Genomic DNA, 24,572 nt, shown 5'->3' on the forward strand with positions numbered 1-24,572 from the left:
CTCTTGTTCTCAGACTTATTCCCTCCTCTCTAATTCATTATAAATATGACACATGGGGAGGCACAAGGGAGCATAAGGAGACCCCGAAAGGCTACGAGAGAGAGGTAGAGAGGAGGATATCCCTCCAAGAGATTGTGAGAGAGAGCTGGAGAGAGAGAGAGAGAGAGAGAGAGAGAGAGAGAGAGAGAGAGAGAGAGAGAGAGAGAATAGTTACCTCGAGAGGTTGCAAGGGAGAGAGAGTTAGCTCAATTCCCCTCTATCTCGATCCTCGACTTAGCCATCTTCCCTTACCCTCTCCCATCTCAAATCTATTCTGCCTTCTTAATCTCTTGAGTGTACTTGCGGATGATGGCCTCCAAGCCAAGAATGTCGCGTGCGGATGGCAATCCTACAACCAGCAACGAAGCTTCGGGCGAAGGCATCACTGTCAATCCAATTGCGGTACCGGTCGTACGTAATATATTTTCAAATTGATAGATGCTTGTTTTGATTCTCGCATGACATACATTAGGCTCCATACTATGATGGACAAGAATAGGTCATGGGAAGGGATAGGCCTCTTCTCACATATTTGAAAGATGGAATTTGCAAAATGCATGTATCAAGGGAAGTTAATTGCACTTAGTTGTGTATGGCTTATTCGTTGATAGAGCAATCAGTCAAGGGTTATGAATAGCATAATCATAAAAGGAATGACATTCCGTCCTACGGTAGGGTGGTCCCATAGAACTAGGAGGCTTCTCACAAGGTTTCACCAATGATGACTTTAGGTATTGTTAAGTTAGAACCCGATTCATGCCGTTTTAGGGACCGGAATAGGACTATGCCCTACGGGCAGAGAGGTTGAGCGGTGCATCCCTCTCGTTTCCCATGCTCTTTGAACCAAGTGCAGTGTGGATCTGCTTCGGATTGGATATCTCTACGTAAAGTAGGATGTCCAAAACCCGATGCTGGAATGCTATTAAGAGACATTGACAACTAGGAACCCAGATTTTAGGTTGATCCTAGTGGGTTCGGTTGCGAACATTTTGTTGCGAGACAGACTTGTGAAACCCTAGGAGACAAACCCTGAAACATTCCATGGGAGTGCCGGGCGGTGACGCTTAGATTTGTTTCTCAATGGACCGCTAAAACGTACTTAGATAGCCAATAGGTGGGCACGTTACAGTTGGTATCGGAGCAAAACTTCATGATGATGCGTGATTGACTAATATTTGGTTCATAGACATATCCTAAACTGAAATAACCTGAGTGGTATGGCTTGATTGTCACGAACCTTCTGCACCCACGAATGCCGACATGCAAGAGAAGAAATTCATTCTCAAGCAAATTAAGGCACCCGAGTTTGATGGAGAAGGGATAGATGTCGCAACAGAGGTGGAGATATGGATTGAGTCGATGGATGACTATTTCTCTACTTTGGGTACTCTCTCCATGAATCAAGTAATGATAGCCAAACTTAAGTCAATTGGCCAGGCTCGGTTATGGTGGAAGCAATGGTGCAAAGACCAAGGTATTTCTGAAGCCGTTGTTACTTGGGCTCAGCTGAAAGATGTTGTACGCGAACGATACCTTCCACCAACCTACCACACTTTGAAGATGAATGAATTCTTCAAGCTCAAGCAGATGGAATTAACCTTGGAAGCTTACTACTCAAAGTTTGTAACCCTGCTAAAATATGCACCACCTATGGATATTGCACATCAAGTATCCAAGTTTTGCCATGGCCTAAACACTCCTTTGAACCACCATCTTGAAGCAATGCGTCCAACGGACTTGCGAGATGCATTTCTCCGAGCGAATCCAATCGTCCAAGAACTTAAATCAGGCGATTGTAGCAAAGATGACTCCCGAGATCAAAGTAAGAGATGCCATGCGTGCGGAGAGATAGGGCACATCTGTAGGAGATGTCCCTATCGTCAATGCTTCCATTGTAATGAGCTAGGGCATATCCAAGCAGATTGCCCTGATCTAAGTCCAGAAGACATTGAGCCACCAAGAAAACAAAGCTACACAGGTGTAGTCTATGGATATATAGAGGAATCAGATGAAGACAAAGACCTAGAACCTACAACACCTCTTTAGGGTGACTAAAATCCTAGAAGCTTAGTCGACATGTAACACAATTGAGAATAAATCATACTCTTGTACCTATGGTTAATTGGAATAATATGAGTGCACTACTTGAAACATTAAGAGTAGCGTAGCAAATGCATGGTGGGTCTTAACCCACAGGCCCTAAGCCCCATTAATGCTTGTCTTCCCCAGTTTCTCTCGAGATAAGAACATCTTGATTTCTCTAAGGGGAGGAGGATGTAACATTTCCATGCAATAAAAGTTAGTTGGTTAGTTCGAAAGTTGGTTAGTCAGTTAATAAGTTAGAAAGATTACTAACTAAAGACTAACTAAGGTAAAAACTAACAAACATTAATAACTAATTATTTTTATTTAATTAAAAATATATTTTAAAATGAATAAAGAGTCATAATCTGATATTTTTATTGGATTGACAAGGACCGTAGCCACCCTTCATGGAAGTTACAACGTGATCGAGACTTATGAGTCATATTAATCACTAGTATTAATGTGTGTAGTTTGGATGGTCCAAAAATATTAGATTTTTGAGCCAAAAAAACTAGTATATTTTAGATATTATCCTAAAAAGATAGAATTGAAAGTCATTTAAAAGAAAATACAAATGATGTTTTAGTTAGTTTTGGAGATTTTATAAAAAGAAAAATAAAGAAAAGTGACTGGTAAAATCGCGTGTGCTGCGATCGCAGTCTACAGGCAGTAGACAACACTTCGAACAGAGAAAAGAAGGAGTAACCTGAGAGCTTTCTAAGTAAGTGTCTTGGGGTTTTACCCCCCTTTTGGAGCCAATGCAACCATCAGATTTATGATCTAAGCATCAGATCACTAAGTCTTCCAAGAGGCCCACCACAATCTTATCCCCTCCTCTCTAATTCATTATAAATATGAGGCATGGAGAGGCACAAGGGAGCATAAGGAGACCCCAAAAGGCTGCGAGAGAGAGGTAGAGAGGAGGATACCCCTCCGAGAGAGAGAGAGAGAGAGAGAGAGAGAGAGAGAGAGTGTGTGTGTGTGTGTGAAAATGACTTCTTGTTTTGTTTTCGTGTCTGTGTTGTAAATTACGTGAACAAACCATGTGCCCTAAAAGGCTTAATTAATGAAGTTGATTTTAAATGTCACACATAAATGTGGTAGGACCTAATTAAAAAACTAAAGATATTAAGGGAAGCGGGTGGACGGGATCCCCGACGGGTCCGTCCTAAGGCAGGGTGGTCCCACAGAACTGGGAGGCTTCTTACAAGGTTTTGATGACTTTAGGTATTGTTAAGTTAGAACCCGATTCATGCCGTTTTAGGGGACTGGAATGGGACTATGCCCTACGAGCAGAGTGGTTGAGCGGTGCATCCCTCTCATTTCCCATTCTCTTTGAACCAATTGCGGTGTGGATCTGCTTTGGATTGGGTATCCTTGCGTAAAGTAGGATGTCCAAAACTCGACCGCGAACGTTTCATTGCGAGGCAGACTTGGGAAACCCTAGGCGACAAACCCTAGAACATTCCATGCGAGTGCCAGGCGGCGACGCTTAGATTTGTTTCTCGATGGACCGCTAAAACGTGCTTAGATAGCCAATAGGCGGGCATGTTGCAATGAAACTTTCAAAAGAGCATAAGAGTCCCGATAGAGATATCTCAAAGCCATCGAAGACACAATCGCTAAACACATTTGCAACTGAAAACCCTAAATCGAAGGTGACTTGGACTCAAAGATAAAAGAATGGTCATGCATGAACACACACGTAAACAACCATGCATGAGCACATGCATACACAATGCCCGCCAAAGGCCAATTCATGATCCCCCTCTCCAATGTATGTCCATTCATCCACATGTGCACATAATACTTGCTGAAGGCCTAGTAAGCATCACTCAAATTTGAAGATATACTAGTCTAGAAGGTATCCTAAACTTGAAAGTAAAAGAATGCATACGCATTAGGTCCAACATGCATAACCAAATGCATATATGGCCATGCATGAGCACATGCACACACATTGCTCAACAAAGGCCGGCTAAGTATTGTCTAAACTCCCCCCCAACACCCTCTCTCTCTCTCTCTATAAATATTAAATACATTTTTATTTTTAAGTATACGTTTGTTGGGTATACATGAGTGTTTGTAAGTTGAATGTCCTATTGTAGCAATTGAGCTGTCTCGACTGAACTTATTGAGTGAAAATCTATCTCCCTATGTGTGTGTCTCTCTCTCTCTCTCTTATAGTTGTGGTTTTTTTGGGCCTTTTTCGATTTGGGTTTGGGTCAATTTTGATTTTGACTACTAGCATTTTAAAGTGCATCAACACGTGCTTTTTGTAATATTGTGTGCTTTCTTTTTATGAAGCTGCATTTCATGTGAAGAAATGAGTCTGTTATTGCAATTGTTGATTCTTCGTCAATTCTTCGGTAAGTGATGGCATAATCTGTGTGTGTGTGTGTGTGTCCATTGCATCTAGAAAAATATTTGATGATGAAAAAACCTTTGATGGTCATTAATATGTCCATTTTGTACTTGGAGAATTGTGTTTGCATTTGCACGTAGATCATGTGCAGAGAATTTAATGATGAATGATATAAAATGCATGTGCATTCATTTGGGTCTCCCTCCCTCCCTCCCCCCCTCCCCCCCCCCCTCTCTCTCTCTCTCTCTCTCTCTCTCTCTCTCTCTCTCTCTCTCTCTCTCTCTCTCTCAACCCTTAGTGACAGCCATCTATGACATTCGAGAAAGTTATTAGTGTTGGAAATAATTTAAGAATCCTAATGTTTTAGGTATATTGCACAATCTTGTTGAAGAGTGATATGTTTGGGTTTAAGTTATAGTCTTTGGGGAATCGCTTGCTGGTTAGATATAATTTTTTTTCATCTGTCTTTGGATTAGATATCTAATTGTATAGAATATAAAAATATATTATTCTAATTTTGGCTACTAGCATTCCTTGCACATAGGAGCATTGTGCTAATTTAAATTGCTACAATGTTTTGGATTATGTGATTCTGGATTGATTCTACTTTTAAGTCTTTTTGAAAATACTAATCCCAATCAAGTCTCTCCTTGAAAGAATGCATGGTCTCTCTTCATGTGCAGGCTTTGTGAGAATCCAATCAATATGGGATTTTCACATCGGATAACTAGCAAGGATTATGTGCTACGTATTCATAGGCATAGACTCAACTCTACATGACATAGACGACGACAAGTTGCTAGGCTTAGGGATCAAATGGCAAAACATGACTGGAGGGGGCACAAAGATATGTATTCTACTATAGTTGAGTGCCAGAACATTTTGCAAGGAGGGACTCTAAATCATGGTAGCTTGATTCATGAGGGAGTTCACAATTTGATGCATAGTATTCAAAATATGCTTCTCACGTGGGAATTTTAAATGGAAATAATGAATTGATTGAGCAACAATTTGCTACGGATTATAATTGTGATACTGAAAATCACCAAAATCTAGAAAATCCTGTGATTAATGAATCACATGTTAATAATGCTCCAACATTTAGCCCTCAAAACAGAGGTTTTTGCTCCATTTTACATGCTTTGCCTTAGTGGATATTCATCCTGCAACTACAATATTGCTATTTCAAGACCCGATTGTGCATTCCATGGGGAGTCTTTTTGAGATGTGTGAGTGATGTTCGGCTAAATTGCGGAGATGTGAGGCTCAAGTGCAGGGATCATTTTTGTTTGGTAAACATTGTTGTCGAAATGGAAAAGTAATGTTGCCACCGTTGCAACATCCATTACAGCTATTGCATGATTTGTTGCATGTATGCATACTCAAAGTAGAGCATTTAAAAATAATATATGGGCATATAATAGTGCTCTTGTATTTGTGTCACTTGGTGCCAATGTTGATGAGTTTTTGTATGTTATGGGAAATTCATATACCTTTAGAGTGCATGGCTCCATTTATCATCGTATAGGCCCTTTGATTCCTAATGTGCAATGATGGGAAAGGCCAAGATTTGCACAACTTTATGATTCTGATATCGAGCATGAGTTATCTAGTCAATTGGATGTTATGCCTAATTTGCTGCCAAATTTGCTTGGGGAGATTCAGTCTATGATGCATCAACACAATGTATATGCACAATCTTTTAGATATGTGGGTATGCAATTGCAAAACAATCCCTTCCATGATTTAAGAATGATTATTTTTGGGGTTCAATGGGCTAATAGATAGCTCTCAACTCTAGTGGCAACTGAGGTTGCGGCTATCATGCCAGGACAAGGCGATGAGAATACTCTTGATCGTTGAGACATACATGTTTATAGTTGAGATGGATGATGTATTGCTATTTCAAACTTGCATCGGGCATATATGCCAATGCTATATGTTCTTCTTTATCGGCTGATGATGGTTGGCATGTAAAGGTACCTTATAGTGGTGTTAATGTTCCAACTTATATACATGGATTTTCTAATAAGGACTATGTTACTCAAGTGTAATTTTATGCATTTTGACTACAAGTGTACGAGGACACTAAGGTGTGCATGTTACAGGGTGGTCAATTGTTGCAACAATTTATTATTGATGCTTACTGTAGTATAGAGCAATGTAGGTTGGCTTGGTGTCATTAGAATCAATTAGTTTTATGCTTGAAAGTTTGTAAGAGCTTGGCAGATATGATGGGAGTGATAGATGATGGGCCAATGGTAATTATTGGTACATTTGTTGTTGGTAAAAGGGTGGGTTTGCCATCTTCTTTTACTGGTGGGCCAAGGCACATGTATCAGTTGTATCAGGATGCCATGGCTATAGTGCGGATTAAGGGAAAATGTGATCTCATTATAACAATGACATGTAATCCAAAGTGGTTAGAGATAACTAATGCTTTGTTGTCGGGACAGGCTGCTTATGATCGTCTTGATTTGACTACTGGACTCTTTCATAAAAAACATGCTGATATGATGTATACATTGTTGAGAAGGAATCTATTTGGGAATGTTGTAGGCTATGTTAGTGTGATTGAGTTTCAAAAGCCAGGGCTACTACATTCTCATACTTTGCTAATTTTGGAGCACCCTTTTAAACCCTTTGAAGCATGCCATTATGATAGATTTGTTTGTGCTGAGTTTCTTGATAAAGCAAAGTTTTCAACTTTGTTTGAAACTATCTCAAAATGCAATGTCCATGGTCCTTACAGTGTAATGAATCCCAAGAGCCCTTGCATGCACAATGGCCAATGTACTAAAAATTTTCCTCGAAGGTTTTGTGAATGTAACAATTGTTGACAGCTCTGGCTATCCTCTTTATAGAAGACGAGTTGATGGAAAGAAGGTCACAATAAAGGGTAATACTATTGATAATTGATGGATTGTTCCTTACAATCCTTACTTTAGCAAAAATTACAATGCACATATAAATGTTGAGGTCTGCTCAACAGTGGCAGCTCTTAAGTATTTGTATAAGTAAATATACAAGGGACGTGATCGTGCAACCATTAAATTTTATGTTGGAAACTTAGGGTTGAATGGTATGAGCATCAGTGAAGTGGATGAGATGGAGAGTTATTTAGATGCATGGTCTGTTTTTGCTTTGGAAGCGTGTTGGCGTATATATGACTATACGTTGCATACGGAGAAGCCTAATATATAGCAGTTGCAGGTGCACTTGCCTAATGAGAATTGTCTGGTGTTTCAAGATATAGACAATATATCAGATGTTATGTAGAATGAAGATATAAGGAAAACTACTCTTATAGAATGGTTTTTGTGTGTAATCGTATTCATCTAGAGGCTCGAGCTATTTGCTATCAAGACTTCCCAATGTAATGGGTGTGGAATGCACAACAAAAGGTATGGACGTAGAGAAAGCATGGAAATACATGTGGTCGAATATACTTTGTGATGCCCACATTTGATGAGCATTATTACTTGTGAATGCTCTTGACAATGTCTTGAGGATGTATGTCTTTTGATGATTTGCATACTGTTGGCAATGTGATATGCAACACTTTTAAGGAAGCCTGCGTTGCAAAGGGTGCGTTAAAGGGTGATGAGGAGTGTTTTATGTGCTTGGAAGAAGCTGCCTCTATACAAATTGGTGCCCAGTTGCATGCTTTTTTTGCTACAATTTTGGTCTTTTGTGAGCCTGCGTAGCCTGGTCAGCTTTGGGATAGGTTTATGTCACCAATGGTAGAGGACATTCTGAATAAGTTACAGCTAGAGAATGTGCATATATCTTTTGCATTTCTACAACAAGAGGCATCAAACAGGGCTTTGTTGCATCTTCAAGATCTTTTATGACAACAAGGGTGAAGATTGTCTCACTTTGATGGATTGCAAGAACCTTGTCGAACTGATCCTCATTTGTGCGCTAACCCTCTTTTAGGAGATGAATATGCATATGATATATTGGAGTAGCATAGAATTTGTGTTTCTATGGAGGCAATGTTGAATGATGGACAAAGAGTTGCATATAATGTAGTTATAGATGTTATTGGTACAAACTCTGGGGATGTTTTTTTTTTGGATGGTCTCAGTGGGTATGGAAAGACATTTCTTTACAAGTGTTTGCTTGCTAGACTACGTAATGATCAGCATATAGCATTAGCAATAGCATCATTTGGCATTGTTGGTTTGCTTCTGCAGGGTAGTTGTACTACTCACTATAGGTTTAAAATTCCATTGGATCTAGTAATCGATCCACATGTTATATTCCTGTTCAGAGCGATCTTGCTCAACTATTGAGATGGTCGAGCCTTATTTTGTGGGATGAGCCTCCCATGATGCATATGCTTGCATTTGAAGCAGTTGATAGAACTTTAAGAGATATTATGAGTTGCGATAAACCATTTGGTGGAAAGGTCACTTTACTTGGAGGTGATTTTAGAAGATCCCGGTCATCAAGATGAAGGGCTCTCATGAAGATATTGTTAATGCGCCACTATGTTACTCTCATTTATGGCATCATGTTAAGATGCTAAGGTTGTCTAGGAATATGCAGATGTCAACTATTGGTGGTATAATGGATAATGGATTTATTAGTCGGATTCAAGGGATATAGGATGGAGTGGGTATTATAGAGAATTGTGATAAGTTACATATTCCAGCTGGCATGGTATTGAAGGACATTCTTTCGAAACCTTGGTTGATAGTATAAGGTGAAGTATCCATGGTGAGAGGCTTTGGAGCATATTTCAGCGAGTGTGCTATACTTGCAGCGCAGAATACAGAGGTGGCTTCTTTAAATCATCGCACAGTGCAATCGATGCCAGGAGAAGTTATACAATACTATAGTGCGGATTCAATTGCAAAAACGGATGATAGCTTAGTTTTATACTTTGTAGAGTATTTAAATACACTAGATATTAGAGGTAGATTTCCTCCCCATTTATTGCTGCTAAAGATGAATGCACCTATTATTCTGGTTAGGAAATTTATTCCTAGCACCTTGCAATTTCCATTTTATTATGAGGCGGAGGCAATTTCCTATTCGATTGGCGTTTGCTATGATGATCAATAAGTCACAGGGCCTAACTTTGTCTGTTGTTGGTCTTTACTTAAAGGCACTCGTATTAACACATGGACAATTGTATGTTGCATTTTCAAGGGTGAAATTCTCATGCGGTGTGAGGCTCTTGTTGGATGAGAATGGAAGCGTTGTGAATGTCACAATGGACATTGTGTACAAGGATGTACTTCAAAAGATGCAATAAGGTGCATTGCTTTTTTGCACAGATGCATACAGATATGTATTTTTTGGAGGGTGGAATGATATGCTTGCTTTTTTGCATAGATGTATATGCTAAATTTTGACGGCTTTGTAGTCCTTGCTCGGCATATATGTGAAATGGCCTTTGTGTTATATTCAGTTGGCATATACTTAGTGGCAATTGAGTATTTCCTACACTATATTTAAGTGTTTTCTCAACTTTTGCAGATGCCTACTCCAAGTTGGGGATATTATTCATTTTATGAGTATAAGAAGGAACTACAGTGTATCTTGCCCATAGTGACAACGCATAATATTATAAGAAGAACGCTTGCAAGGGTCATTGGGCATCTATATGATTATGTCAATATAGAGATTTTACTTTCAGTTTTTATTGAGGTGGGTATACTCTGTGTTTTTGAGTGCGTATGGGTGAAGCTGAATAGGATAAGAGGTTTCAATGATCTCACACTAATAGAATATCGAGGGGGTGGCTGACATATGAATTTAAGGACCTCTGTTGTTTTGTGACGCTAGATCAAGCTGTGACAATGCCTTCGAGTGGTCTATGGATGTTAGGCCATGTATTGTTATTCTAATGTTAAGTAATCTTTGTTGATTGTTAGATGTGTTTACATTTACATTGTGGGCTTCTAAAATTTTAGGTGCAAGAAAGAGAGAAAAGAGTATCATGTCCCTTGTACCATCACTGGGACAAAGAGTGGCAATGGGACTTGCTTCACCTGGCCATGTGTGTTGGAGAATGGAAAATTTTCCAGTAATTCCTCAAAGAAAAGAAAACTTAATTTTGGTTAGGCCCCATGGGAAGTTTCAAAATTTTTGTAGCATTTGGATGTAGATGCATAGGCGCAATCAAGGAGTGATGCTTTGTGGTTTGTTGATACTTGGATTTATGGAACAAAGTTATTGGTGCAGTCTCTAGAGCAAACTTTGGTTTCGGGTTTTGCTTCACCTGTGTGGATTATTAATATTGCTAAGAGTTTGTATATGATGCTTGGATATGCTTAAAACTTGTGGCTTGTTTCAATGTAGCAATGTTATTTCTGATTGTAACATCCAAGGATCATCTAGAGCTACTTCTAATTGTTGTGCAAAGCTAGTATGGATGCAAATTTACAAGTTTGGTGCATGGTTATTGCATGTATATATGAGTCTATGTACTCTTAGATGCAAATGCATGTCTTGCCTTTTATACATGCATGTAAGAGAGAGAGAGAGAGAGGGCGAGAGAGGAAGAGAGGGAGCGAGAGAGTGAGTGAGTGTGAATACAGAGGGGAGAGGTGTAAAAGGGGTGAGAGATAGAGAGGTTGCGAGTAGATGAGGGGGATAAAAGAGGGGAGGGAGGGAGAGGTGAAAAGGGGGGGAGGGAGGAAGAGATAGAGGTTGCGGAGGGAGAAGAGAGATAAAAAGGGAGGGAGGAAACGAGGAAGATAGATGCGAGAAAGAGAGATGGGTAACAAATAGATGCGAGAAGAGTCACAAATGGAGAAGGGGGGTGAAAAGGGTTAGGGAGAGGGAGAAAGAGGCAAAAAATATTAAGAGAGATTCGGGATAGAGAGAATATAGTGATCAAGCATGTGATTTCTTGCACTCAATGATACAAAATATGCATTTAGCATGTCTTTTGTTTATGGTTTGGTGCAATGTTATTTCTAATTGTAACATCCAAGGATCGTATAGAGCTACTTCTAGATATCATGCAAAGTAAGTATGGGCAAAGTTTACAAGTTTGGTGCATAAAAGGCATTACATACATATATGAGTCTCTATACACCTAAATGCAAATGCATAACTATCCTTTTATGCATGTGTACACGAGAGAGAGAGAGAGAGAGAGAGAGAGAGAGAGAGAGAGAGAGAGAGAGAGAGAGAGAGAGAGAGAGAGAGAGAGAGAGAGAGAGAGAGTGTGTGTGTGTGTGTGTGTGTGTGTAAAAAGACAGGGAGAGATGTAAAAATGGTGTGGGAGAGGGGTTGCAAACAGAGGAGAGGCATAGACCAGGGGGGAAGATGTTGTGGGTATACTCAGTGTTTTTGAGTGCATATGGGTGAAGCTGAATATGATAAGAGGTTTCAATAATCTCACATTGAGACAGGATACCAAGGGGGTGGCCGATGCATGAATCTAAAGACCTCTATTGTTTTGTGACGCTACATCAAGCTGTAACAATGCCTACCGAGTGGTTTGCGGATGTTAGGCTAGGTATTGTTGTTGTATCATCACCAAGACGAACAGTGGCGATGGGGCTTGCTTCACCTAGCCATGCTGTATTGGAGAATGGAAAATTTCCCAATGATTTCTCAAAGAAAAGAAAGTTTCATTTTGGTTGGGCCCCATGGGAAGTTTCAAAATTTTTGTAACATTTGGATGTAGATGCATATGCACAATCAAGGAGTGACGCTTTGTGGTTTATTGATACTTGAATTTGTGGTGCGAAGTTATTGGCGCAGTCTCTAGAACAAACTTTGGTTTCGGGCTTTGCTTCACATGTTTAGGTTATTAATACTAAGAGTCTGTATGTAATGCTTGGATATACTGAAAATTTGTGGTGTGGTTCATGTATCTTCTTTATGGTTTGTTTCAGCATAGCAATGTTATTTCTCATAATTGTAACATCCAACGATATGTAGAGCTACTTCTATAACTGTTGTGTAGAGCAAGTATGGATACAAGTTTACAAGTTTGGTGCATGGTCATTGCATGTATATATGCGTCTATGTACTCATGGATGCAAATGCATATCTGGCCTTTTATACATGAGAGAGAGAGAGAGAGAGAGAGAGAGAGAGAGAGAGAGAGAGAGAGAGAGAGAGAGAGAGAGAGAGAGAGAGAGAGAGAGAGAGAGAGAGAGAGAGTGTGTGTGTGTGTGTGTGTGTGTGAGCGAGAGTGTGAATACATAGGGGGGAGGTGTAAAAGGGGTCAGAGATAAGAGGGGTTGTGAGTAGAGGAGAGTAAAGCATGTGATGTTTTTGGGCTCAAGGGTGGCAAAGTTACTGTGCGATAGGGAAGTGAAGCTGTCGTGTGATAGTATTAGCATGTGATAGTGAAGCATGTGATGTTTATGTGCTCAAGGGTGGCAAAGCTACTATGCGATAGGCTTCCCTCGCACCCCGCTGAAGTTGCTGCGAAGTGGGATAACGTTCCTTGCGGGGGAAGCGCACAAGGAACGCTAGTATTATATTATATAATTATTATATGGTTATATAGTTACATAACCATATAACTATATAATTATTAATTAATTAATTAATATTAAATAACTTTAACTAATATCAATTAATATTAATCATCAATTAATCCATTAACTATCAATAAATAACTAATAACTATTAATTAATATATTAATTATAAATAATTAACCATTAACTATTAATAACTATGATTTAATTATTAATAGTTATCAATGTTAGTTACTATTACTAATCAACCTCTAAGTATTGATTGCTATGATTTAATAACAATTACTTATTATTATTAAATTAATTACTTTACTAAGACTAATACTAATAAACTAACTAATCAATATTAATCAATAATCACAATTCATTATTCATTATTAAATTAATTACTTTACTACCACTAATGATATCACATTGTATTATTATTATAATATATATACTTTATTATTTTATATACATTATATTAATATTATAATAATTATAACTATAACCATATAATAACTATAATTATATAATACAATTGTATAATTATAATTATAATTATAAATGTTAACTATTAATATAATAATAATAATTGATAATTAATATTAATAACTAAAAAGTTAATAAAATTAGTAATTAATTAATATCTAATCAATCAATCAATATTACAATTGCAATTATAACTATATTATATGATCTATATAATTATAATTATAATAATAACTATAAATATTATATCAATAACCAAAAATTAATATTAACTAACTAGTTAATTAAAATAATTAATAATTAATAATTAATCAACAACTTACTATGATTTAATTAATATTATCAATATTAATAAGTAGTAAAAGTTCATTATTATTTAATTAATTATTAAATCAATCACTACTACTAATATGTACTAAACAATCTAATACTAATATCTATTCTGTTTATTAGTTTAATTTACTATATCACATTATTATATTATATTATATTAATCAATATTAATACAAAATAGTCATTATTAATTGATCAATTAATAACTAATAATCAATCAGCATCATCAACTTCAACTATTAATTAATGAAACAACCAAATAATTATTAAATAATGACTAATTAATATTAATTATCAGGTTCCTCAACAATCAAATCAACATCAACATCAACAAATAACTATTAACTAATTATCAATGTTAATAATAATAATAATAACAAATAATTATTTTTTAAATTAATTATTAATTATTAACTATCAACAAATAACTATTAACTAATTATTAATGTTAATAATATTATAAGATTAACTAAATAATAATAATAAGAACTAAATAATAACTAATTAATTAATCTATATCTATAATCTATAACTATCAACTTTCAATTCAACAAAAGGAGTATAGATAACTATATAATTTATTAATTAATATATAGCTAATTAATAATAATAATAATAATAATAATAATAATAACCAAATAATATTTTAATAACATTATGATAACTAAATAATAATAATAACTATCAACAATAATTAATCAACAAATCATATATCAACTAACTTTAATTAATTAAATAACTAAATAGTTATTAATTATTAACTAATTAATAATAATAATAATAAGTATCAATAAAATAATCACTTTAATAACAATTAAACATAATAACAAATCATCAAAAATCGATAAAAGCATTTATGCATATGTCAACGATTGTGTGTTGTTTGAAGGAGAATATGAGACTGTGGAGACATGTCCAAAGTGTAGTGCTCACAAGTATCGACACGACTTGCAAGGGTAGACAATCCCTTAAAAAGTTCTTAGACACTTTTTGCTTATCCCCCGTATACATCACATGTTTCGTACATCAGGCATGGCGAGCTTGACAATGATATGCACAGAATAGATCCAGAGATGGAGTCCAATGAATATCAATAGATTTACACGCATGGAGCCACATTGACTCTACCTTTCCAAGCTTTGCACGAGAGCTAAGGAACCTTCGCCTCGGTCTTGCTATGGATGGCGTGAACCCATTCGGTCTCCGCTCAACTTCTTACAGTGTGTGGCTTGTAGTCCTTGTTAACTACAACAACCCACCATGGCTTTCTACGAAGAAAGGACACCTAATCCTTAGCTTGTTCCTAGCCATTACAAAGTCAAGAATATGGACATCTATCTCTGTCCATTAGTCGATGAGCTTAAGATTTTGTGGGAGGAGGGGATCGCCGTGGAAGATATGAGTAAGCGCGATGGTTGACGGTCTGCCAATATACGAGCCATTCTCATGTGGACCATGCATGACTTTTCGGGATTCAGGGAGCGCTCAGGTAAGTAGGCTTCCATTCTCGTTGGTAATATCTATTATAGCTCATTCAATTTTGTATTCACAGGATATTTGGATGTTGGGACATGTCTGGTTACCTCAGGTTATCATGCATGTCTATTGTGTGGGGGCCACGGTTAGACTCCCGAAGGTTACGAACTATAAAGAAGGAAGTATATCAAGGACACGCCGCTTTCTTGTTGGAGGGTCATGAACCGAGGGAAGGTTTTCTTGAACAACCTCTAGCATGAATGAATGCCCAAAGTTGGTACGAGTTGAAAATGGTCCACACGGAGTTGCATCCAAACGGAATGCGACGGTTCTCAATTTTCTACAAGTTGTCATATTGGACCCACTTACAGATCAACTCATTGGATCTCATGCATATTTTCAAGAATGTGGGCAGCTTACTATGGGACCACATCACAGGAAAGAGAGACACTGCAAGGGCATGAATGGATTTGAAGGAGGTAGGCAAGATGGAGGCGCTTTGGCCGTAGTCAGGTACTGATGGTCACTTACAACTACCTCGCACTCCTTGGGTTTTGTCCACTAAAGAAAAGTGCTTTGAAAAGGAAATTATCAAGTTTATCCACACTCCAATGGGTATGATGCATTCTCTCATATCCGTGTTTTCTAAAGACGACCAATTATCAAGGCTAAAATCCCATGATTGGCATAAGATATATCAGGTTTGTACTACGAATGGATTGTAAGTCGTGTGCATATTTTGCTATTTGGAGTCTAGTTGTTGCTCGTAATGCTTCTTCATTTGGGATAGTTTGTACTATTGATCGTGATTGCGGGGTGATTTACAGGTTGTTAAATTTAGTGCAATGGATCTCACAAAAGGAGATCAAGACATCATTTATTGAATCCGCAAGGCAGGGAGCAATGGAGACGGTGGTCTGTATCTTTGAGAAGTACTTGCCCACCAGCATACTCACAATACAAACCTAGCTTGTGGTGTATATTGTAGATAAAGTGGAGATTGTGGGACTTGTCCATACGCGATGGATGTTCTTCTTGGAGCATTTCATGAAAACCCTAAAAGGCTTTGCGCGACAACGAGCTTGGCCAGAAGGTAGCATGACTCAAGTTTGGTTGGTGTATGAGGTGTTAGTGCATATTTCACAGTGGCTACCAATATGGATTCAGACAATAGTATGCTATGGTCACTGAAGGACGATGATGGACTGCCGGAGATGTGGTGGTTGTAAATGGGATAGAAAAAGGATGGATGCTGCAATGGAGGAGAAAGTGAATCATTTTTGTATGTTGCACTATTTCTCCATGGAGACGTGGCTCGCTAGGTACGAGTAAGCTAGGAAAGATCGGGAAGAAGCGCGATCTAAATTTCAATGTAGTACGCGCAATCGACCGATTTAATATCATATCCTGAGGGCATGGAGGAGATGCCGCGGTTTATGTCAATGCAATGGTTGCATGGAGCTTTGACTGCAGCCTCTTGCAAAGGGGTGGAGATCTCAATTGAGGAGTAGGAACTCTTAAGGGGATGTGACCACGTGTTTTATAAGCCGTTGTATTTAGATTTTATATGCAACAACTAATTAATCATTTCAATATACAATACAAAATATACAATGTGGTGTGGTCACACGGATGATATTTTCGTGTGGAGCGTATTGACAAAATGCGCTCCACAATAGATTGTGGTATCATGGCAAAGGTTGAGTAAGTGAGCCGACGAGGAGCAATGGATCCAAACACCGTTATAGATGAGACGGAGTATTTTGGAAACTTGCAAAGTATTATTACGGTGGATTACTGTAGCTTCTCCATGATCCTATTCGATGTGCAGTGGTTCAAAGTGGTATTTGAAGGAGCCGGGGCAACTGTTCGACGAGGTCCATCTAGATTTCTTAAAATAGATTCCAAAAAAAGATGGACGAATTTGCACGACACGTTTGTATTGTCGGCCCATTGTGAACATGTGCATGAACTCATGTTTTTTTAAATTTTATTACGATCCATGGTATATGTCACAAATGTTAAATCTCTCTTGTACGTGATTTTGAACATGTAAATTTTTATCCAAACCCATGACAACCTCGATGGTGGTATCTCGTACCATTAGCTCCCCGAAGTGCGAGAGTATATGATGAAAGTAATGTTCCTAGCATAGATGAGGACAATATGCAGATAGAGGGGTCAATATTGCAAGGTGGAGACCGCCCAAAGCTTGGAGCATGTAGAGGAGGCAGAATCGGGTAACAATGATGGAAAGACAGGAGGCCAAGAATTCGACCTTCCAGTGTATGCGGAGTTGTGTTAGGAGATTGACATGGGACCATAGGGTACGTCATACTTGGAGCATCTACTTACTCAATTCGTTGATGAATTGCTTATAAGGGTACTCTTGAATATGCGTTTTAAGTGAGATCATTTGTTTAAGATTTTTATTACCGTGCTTTGCTTGATTTATATTAATTATGCTAACATCAATTTTTATCTATGTAGGTGACCTTTATGGATATTTGGATCCGCATGATGAGTCAAGGGATGAGCTACGAGGATTTATAGGAGATCTTCATACGTATGTCTCTAGATCAGATGGCTCGATTCAGAGATATGGTAGACCAGGAGCTGTCTCGGACACCATCAGGCCATTTCGTTAGATCTACTTCAATACGCTCTGATGCTTCGATTTCTAGTAGACAAGGTCAACGCTCCAAACTTGGGCCAGATGGAGGGAGTGGTTATGGGGGATGCTGCGGAGACATGGATGCGATGAGCCTGTGGTTGGCAGCTCGAGATATAGGTGCTACTCCTCACTCTCGTGCAGGTTCGAGAGAGGGTGGCTCAAGTGGTTGTTGTGGAGGTACTGACGCAATGTCTCTGTCTCGTGGTTCTGTTGGAGCTGCGTCACCTGTGGGATCTGTCACACATGTGGGGACATCTACTCCAGTCACTCCACCCAGCTTTTGCTCCAGCCATCCACAGGTGGCACCCCTATGGATACTACTTCGAGAGATACCACCCCCGTGGATACACTAAATGTATAGGGGTCTCTTGGATATGCCCAAGACAATAGGTGGCAGACGACACATCTTAGACATACCCTAGGGGGGTATGGATACCTTGTAGATGATAGGACATGAGCTGTCATCATGAATGACGAGGGGAGGAGGGTGATGTCTCGTATGAGAGAGTTGTGCCAACAAGTTTTTTGGCACAACCTCTTGGATGATTAGAAGAACATACAAGAGGGGAGTAAGGACTACATAGTAGCATCCTTGCATGAGGAGATTCTGGTATCCAACACTGCAGCAGATAGGTTTTCCACAGGCTGGATGATGGAGTGCATTCGTGCGTACATGTCACATAGGCAATACGCACGCAAGGCACTTAAGAGTGGGTCCTCAAAGCTCGAGTGGCTAGATGCAGATGACTGGCACCGACTCAGGGAGGAGGCTATAGATTTTCCAGGACATTGGAGACAGCAGCGCAAGGTAGCGAGGGCATGACTAGAGGCAGGAGTGGTCCATCATCTTAGGAGTGGCGGCCACAGGACTTATATGGAGGACTTTGTAAGTTTTTCTTTTGTTCTTTTCGCTTATTTTTTTGTAATATCACTTGTACTGATAATCGTGTTCTAACATTTGTATTTTGTTTTCTTTGTAGCATTCCATTACAAACCGCGATCCCATCAGCCCCTACAGACTTGATATGCAGAGAGACACGGTCTCACTGCATTGATCGATATATTGTATACACGTGGCGGCCTAGTAAGTCACTCATATGTCTTGTCCGTATTTACTCATTTTAATTAAAATTCATTATTGTATGGTGGTGGGCTGATGTGTAGTTGTTTCTTTTTTTGAAGAGTCCGTTTGATTCTCCTTTACGATGGGATGAGCTTTCAGATGGCAAGGATCTATAGCTCGCACTTGGATCCGTGGAGCGCACATCCTCTTCTTTTTTTGGTCATGTGATTTATGTAGGCATTTTCTATGCACTATCTTATTATCATCCTTTGTATCTTGCCATGATTCCATGAGCGCTTTCATTATATGATCTTGTACTTATTTTATGTATTAGTTTTATGGATTCAAGTACACTTTGCTTTGATTTTAACGAGCATTGTACACTTTACTGTAACTCTTTTGTATGGGCCACAATTTTTTTTCTTTGTAACCGTCGCTATTAGCGTCGCAAATTTACTACACACGTCGCTATTAGATCGCAGTTTGTGTCGCAAAGCGTCACTAATGGCGACGTCGATAGCGATGGTTCTATGGCGTTGCTAATACCGATGTGTTTAGCGACGACGGGGGTAATTTTTTTGGTGAACATTTTCATCACTTTGAACGTTGGCATGAGGCCTATATCTTGTAGTGGTAGTTAACATAACATGTACTTGATCTCTCTATCAGCCAAATAAACATTACAAATTCTCTTTTAAAAATTGAATATTGGATTTGTCGTGGAAAAACTAACGTATTAATGAATACCAATGACAAGATATATCATAATATGGAATAAATTTGTCCATAAGTCTACAAACTTATTGAAAGGTTTCTCACAATGATCAAATAAGCATCTAACATCCCCCTCTTGCCATGTAGGACCATGCTGAATATGGTGTTTTGGAGTCAACATTGGGTATTGTTCATGTAAAATTAACATCATACTTTGTATATTCTTCTCTTAAAATTATTTTACATAATTTTTTCTAAAATAATTGAAATTCACTTTCTCATTGGTACATGCTATGGCGTGTCTTCTTCTTAAAATGAATTTACCATTATGTGCTAATGGTATAGCACCACATAATGCATCGATCCCAATCCTTCATAGGCAACTATCTACAGTCATAAGCTATCATCAACCTATCTTTGCGAAACTTTGGCCACCATGCTTTTTATGATAGCTCGACAATGTTTTTTGTGATAACTAATGAAACCTACAAACAGTATAGAGCCTAAGCTATGGAGGAAAGATCTATCTCTCTCTCTCTCTCTCTCTTTCTTTCTAAGGTTACGGCCCTTATCTCTCTTTTTGGATGGGCTAAGCTAAGCTCCTTAGATGAGCATGGCCCCGCCAAAGAACCTCATCAAACGTGTGCATATGTGTATCTCTACATATATCTACTAATTGATTCATGTGATACCCCATGTGGGTGTGCATGAATGTGTGTGAGAAAGAGATGCAAAGCAACCCTTATTCTTCTCAATATGTTACTAGCCTCACAAACAAACTAAACAAACATTACTCACTTTTCTCTCGTAGGCTCAAAACTATGAGAGAGAGAGAGAGAGAGAGAGAGAGAGAGAGAGAGAGAGAGAGAGAGAGAGAGAGAGAGAGAGAGAGAGAGAGAGAGAGAGAGAGAGCCTTTCCTGCAAATCATTGCCATGTCTTCTCTCAACAAGCACTGTTTAGATGGATGTCATGAAATGTGTGCTTCATTTTAGGTTTTCTCAATTGGGTAGTCCTTGTTTAGGGATGTAATGATGCAACCCCATTATTGACACCTACCCTTACAACCTACTCCTCTCACGAACTTCACCTCCTCACCAAGGCATTACCATCTAAGCCATCTTCCTCCACATCCTTTGCTCCTATCTCAATTTCTTTTGCTACTCCCAAGGCAACATAAAAATTGCAAGCTTCTTCGTTGAGTTCTCTCCCTCATGCTTATTGGGCAGAGAGACCATGCAAACTAACATGACGAACAATCTAGGAACAATTTGCAAACAAAGGACATTAGTGAGAAAAAAAGATCATTAGTAAGGAAAAGATGCATGTGCTTGTTGCAGGAAATCAAATGTGCACATAGTATACCTACCTTAGGTCCACAAACTCATTAACAAATCAAGGGACGATATCGTCTATCTTCTTCTTTAACATATGAGAGTAGAAGCCCTGCCAAAGCATACATTGAGATCTTGGCTCATGTTCTTTGATCCTAATCTTGCACCACTTCTCCATTTCCTAAAATGCAAACCTGCTCATGCTATAGTTGGGCCCTTGAGCATTATGCAAGTGATTTGGGCTTGAAGATGGGCTATTAGGTTTTGCTATGCAATCAAACAAGATTGTAGTGTGGCATGGTCAAGAAGGCTCACCATCTTTCAATAGTTTAGGGTGGTTGTGATGCAAGTATGCATAGCTCAAGATGGCTCCATGATGTGAGCAAAAACTATAAAAAGACACTGCATGAAGACAGACACTAGGGAGAGAGAGAGAGAGAGAGAGAGAGAGAGAGAGAGAGAGAGAGAGAGAGAGAGAGAGAGAGAGAGAGAGAGAGAGAGAGAGAGAGAGAGAGAGAGAGAGAGATGTGCTCATCATGGTTTGACAATGAATGCTCATCATGTGCATAGCAGGATGATACAAAAGAAGAAGGAAAAGAGAGAGAGGGGCGAGTATTGAATATACATGTGATATAGTGAACATTTGTTTTATTTTTTGCTTGAATGCTTGGTTTTGTGGATATGCCATGTAGACTCATCTTCTTTTTGGTACTTTGGGTGTTAGGTTTGGTTCTTTCCTTTTAATATGTAAAGGAGGTGATCCATGCGTACTTTCCTCTTAGTGCTTTGCACCAAGGCTAGTGCTACTTAAGTTTGGCATTTCATGCCAAACTTTGAAGCACTATGTTTCTCCTAGTGTTTTGCACCAATGTCATTGATAGTTGGAGCACTACGTATCCTATGGATCACACCAATGTTAGGTCAATACTTGACACCGATGTTAGTAACTGCCAAATCTTTGCATAGAAGCATAAAACCTATTTTAATAAATATGTGCAATGTTATGCTTTTTACACGCAACACCAAGTAGCCTTTACATCATGTATACATCCACATACACATTAAGAGAAAACTAAGTGTACCTCGTACTACATCTTTAAATTGAGAACTTGTGTTTGGCTTTTTAAGCCACATCTAAATAACAATATAAAAATCAAATGTATTTCTTACTTTTGTATAAAGCCACACATTAAATACACTCCAAATTATTCCTTTGATAAGAAATATAGAGGTTTTCCCAATATAATTGCAATTTACATCTAGAAATAACCATAGTTTAGTTTTCTAAGACCATTGCTAAAAATAAATTTGTAGAAGGTTGTAAAACATATCTTTAAGCATAGGGTTTGATACCTTGAATAGAGGAGAACACAAATCTTAAAAAAGTTTATAAAGCTTATAGAACATAATCTCTACTTTCTTTGCCCAAAATCTGAAAGTTAAAGAGCAACTATCATAAACATAAATTTATATAAACGATAGCTTCCTCTTCCTCCCAAAATTTGTCAAATTTGGTGCACTAAGTACATGGAGGGGTGAAGTTATATCACATCCCTCTTAGATTGTTGTGTTATTTCACCTAAAATTTAAAAAGAACACATATCAGTTAACTCACATATATACTCAAGATTAACTTCAAAAATAAGTAAATCATATTTGGTGAGGTAACTTGTCAAGCCTTTTCATTTGTTGAGTAACTTGCAGATTGGGGGTGAAATTGATGCAAAGTCTCAAAGCAAGATAGGTCTTACAACTCCCACTTACTCCAATCATGGGGGATATAGCTTACGTGTGAGCAAGATATACTATCCTCACAATCAAATGGCAATAGGTGATAGCATTGACTATAGCTCTGGTAGCAAATCTCTATAAACAAAGAAGTGCCCATATTAATAAAGTGATCATTGGATAGCCTCTCTATTATCCATGCTAGGCTTCTACAAATGATATCATTTGAAGTTAATGGATGCAACATCTCTATCATTTGAAGTTAATGGACGCAACATCTCTTGAATTTGTTATAGAATTTGGAAGCATACAGTAGCACTTGAAAATAGCCATAGCTGTATACTAAAAAGCTAAAAGAGTCACAACAAAAAATCCATTAAAAATATTATCGTGGACTAAACTAATAATAAATAACTTTAAAAATAAAACTAATTTCAATAAATCATAAATTAAAATTATATATGAGCATGTTTTTAATGTCATAAGAACTAAAAATTTTAAACAGGTAATGAAAGACTTTACATAAACCAAACCAAATGTTGATAAATTGTTAAAGGAGAAAATGAGAGATGGTGGTACCCTCTTTTTCACTAAGCAAGACCTTTAATCCAAGTGGTGATTTTACTCAAGAGAATTTATATATGAATATGTTCTTAAGAGTATAAGTACTAAAGTCTTGAAGCAAGCAATGAAAGCCTTACACTTGCACAAAAATGTTGACAAAATGTTAAAGTAGGAAATAAGAGGTTATAATACTCTTTGTGGAACTTCCTTAAATACAATGTTGATGGTGGTATTTACCATATCCTCTTTCTCACTTAGCAAGACCTTCAATCCACGTGGTGATTTTACTCGAGAGAGTGCAACATAAAGTTTCCCATGAGTAAAAACTAGCGTATTTAGAGGTAACCCCAAATATGATAATGTTTGTTGTTGAGATTTATTAAGTTGTCATTACAAATGCTAAACGGACAGGAAATTGCATATGTTTCATAGAGAAAGGAAGTTGTAATGCAATTGGGATAAAGGTTATTCTTGGGATGAATACTCTTTCCCCAACATTGATTCATTTTGTTATCTCAATGTCAATGACTTTTTTGTTAAATGCCTTGCATATAAGTTTGGTGTCATTACATAGACATTTAGCAATATTCAATTTTCTAAGAAACATTATTGGAGAATTTATCTTTAATAGAAAGACATGAGGAGGAATACCTCCACCAAGGTCAAGAGAATTAAGATATTCCACAAAGTACAAGAAGGAGTTCTCATCAGTCTCTGCAAATAGAATTAACATTATAATATTGCTTGATCTCTCCTTGCATCAACTACAATGCATGATTATTTAACATTTCTACCTCACTATTTCGGCATGGAATAATGGTACGCTTACTAAAGAAGGACCTATGATCATTTACGTTATCCACATCTTGATAGATATATTTAAAGAGCATTTAACCAAGTCATGCATTGACCCCCCAATTCAATACCATTCCAACTAGAATTTGTAGCCTACCATCATTATCTGATAAAGATTTTCCATCTTTGATGTCTTGCATCCATTTGATAAAGCAATGCCCATCCACTATTACCCGCATGTTCTAGATTAGTTTCAAATTCTGATGTGCTGCCATAAATTGGAACAACAAAAGTTGCACCCACAATATCCTCATGTCTACCCTTTGGTACAACATGTAAGATTCGCCTAAAATCTCCACTAAGCAAAACAACCTTGCTGCCATATGGCCTATCATTGTGCATTATGTCCTTCAAAGTCCTATCAAGCACTTCAAAAGTGTATTGATGCATCATGGGAGCTTCATCCCATAAAA

This window comes from Lygodium microphyllum, chromosome 1 (assembly GCF_053477565.2).
Source record: "Lygodium microphyllum isolate KBCC chromosome 1, Lygodium_microphyllum_v1.1.10, whole genome shotgun sequence".
Lineage (NCBI taxonomy): Eukaryota > Viridiplantae > Streptophyta > Polypodiopsida > Schizaeales > Lygodiaceae > Lygodium > Lygodium microphyllum.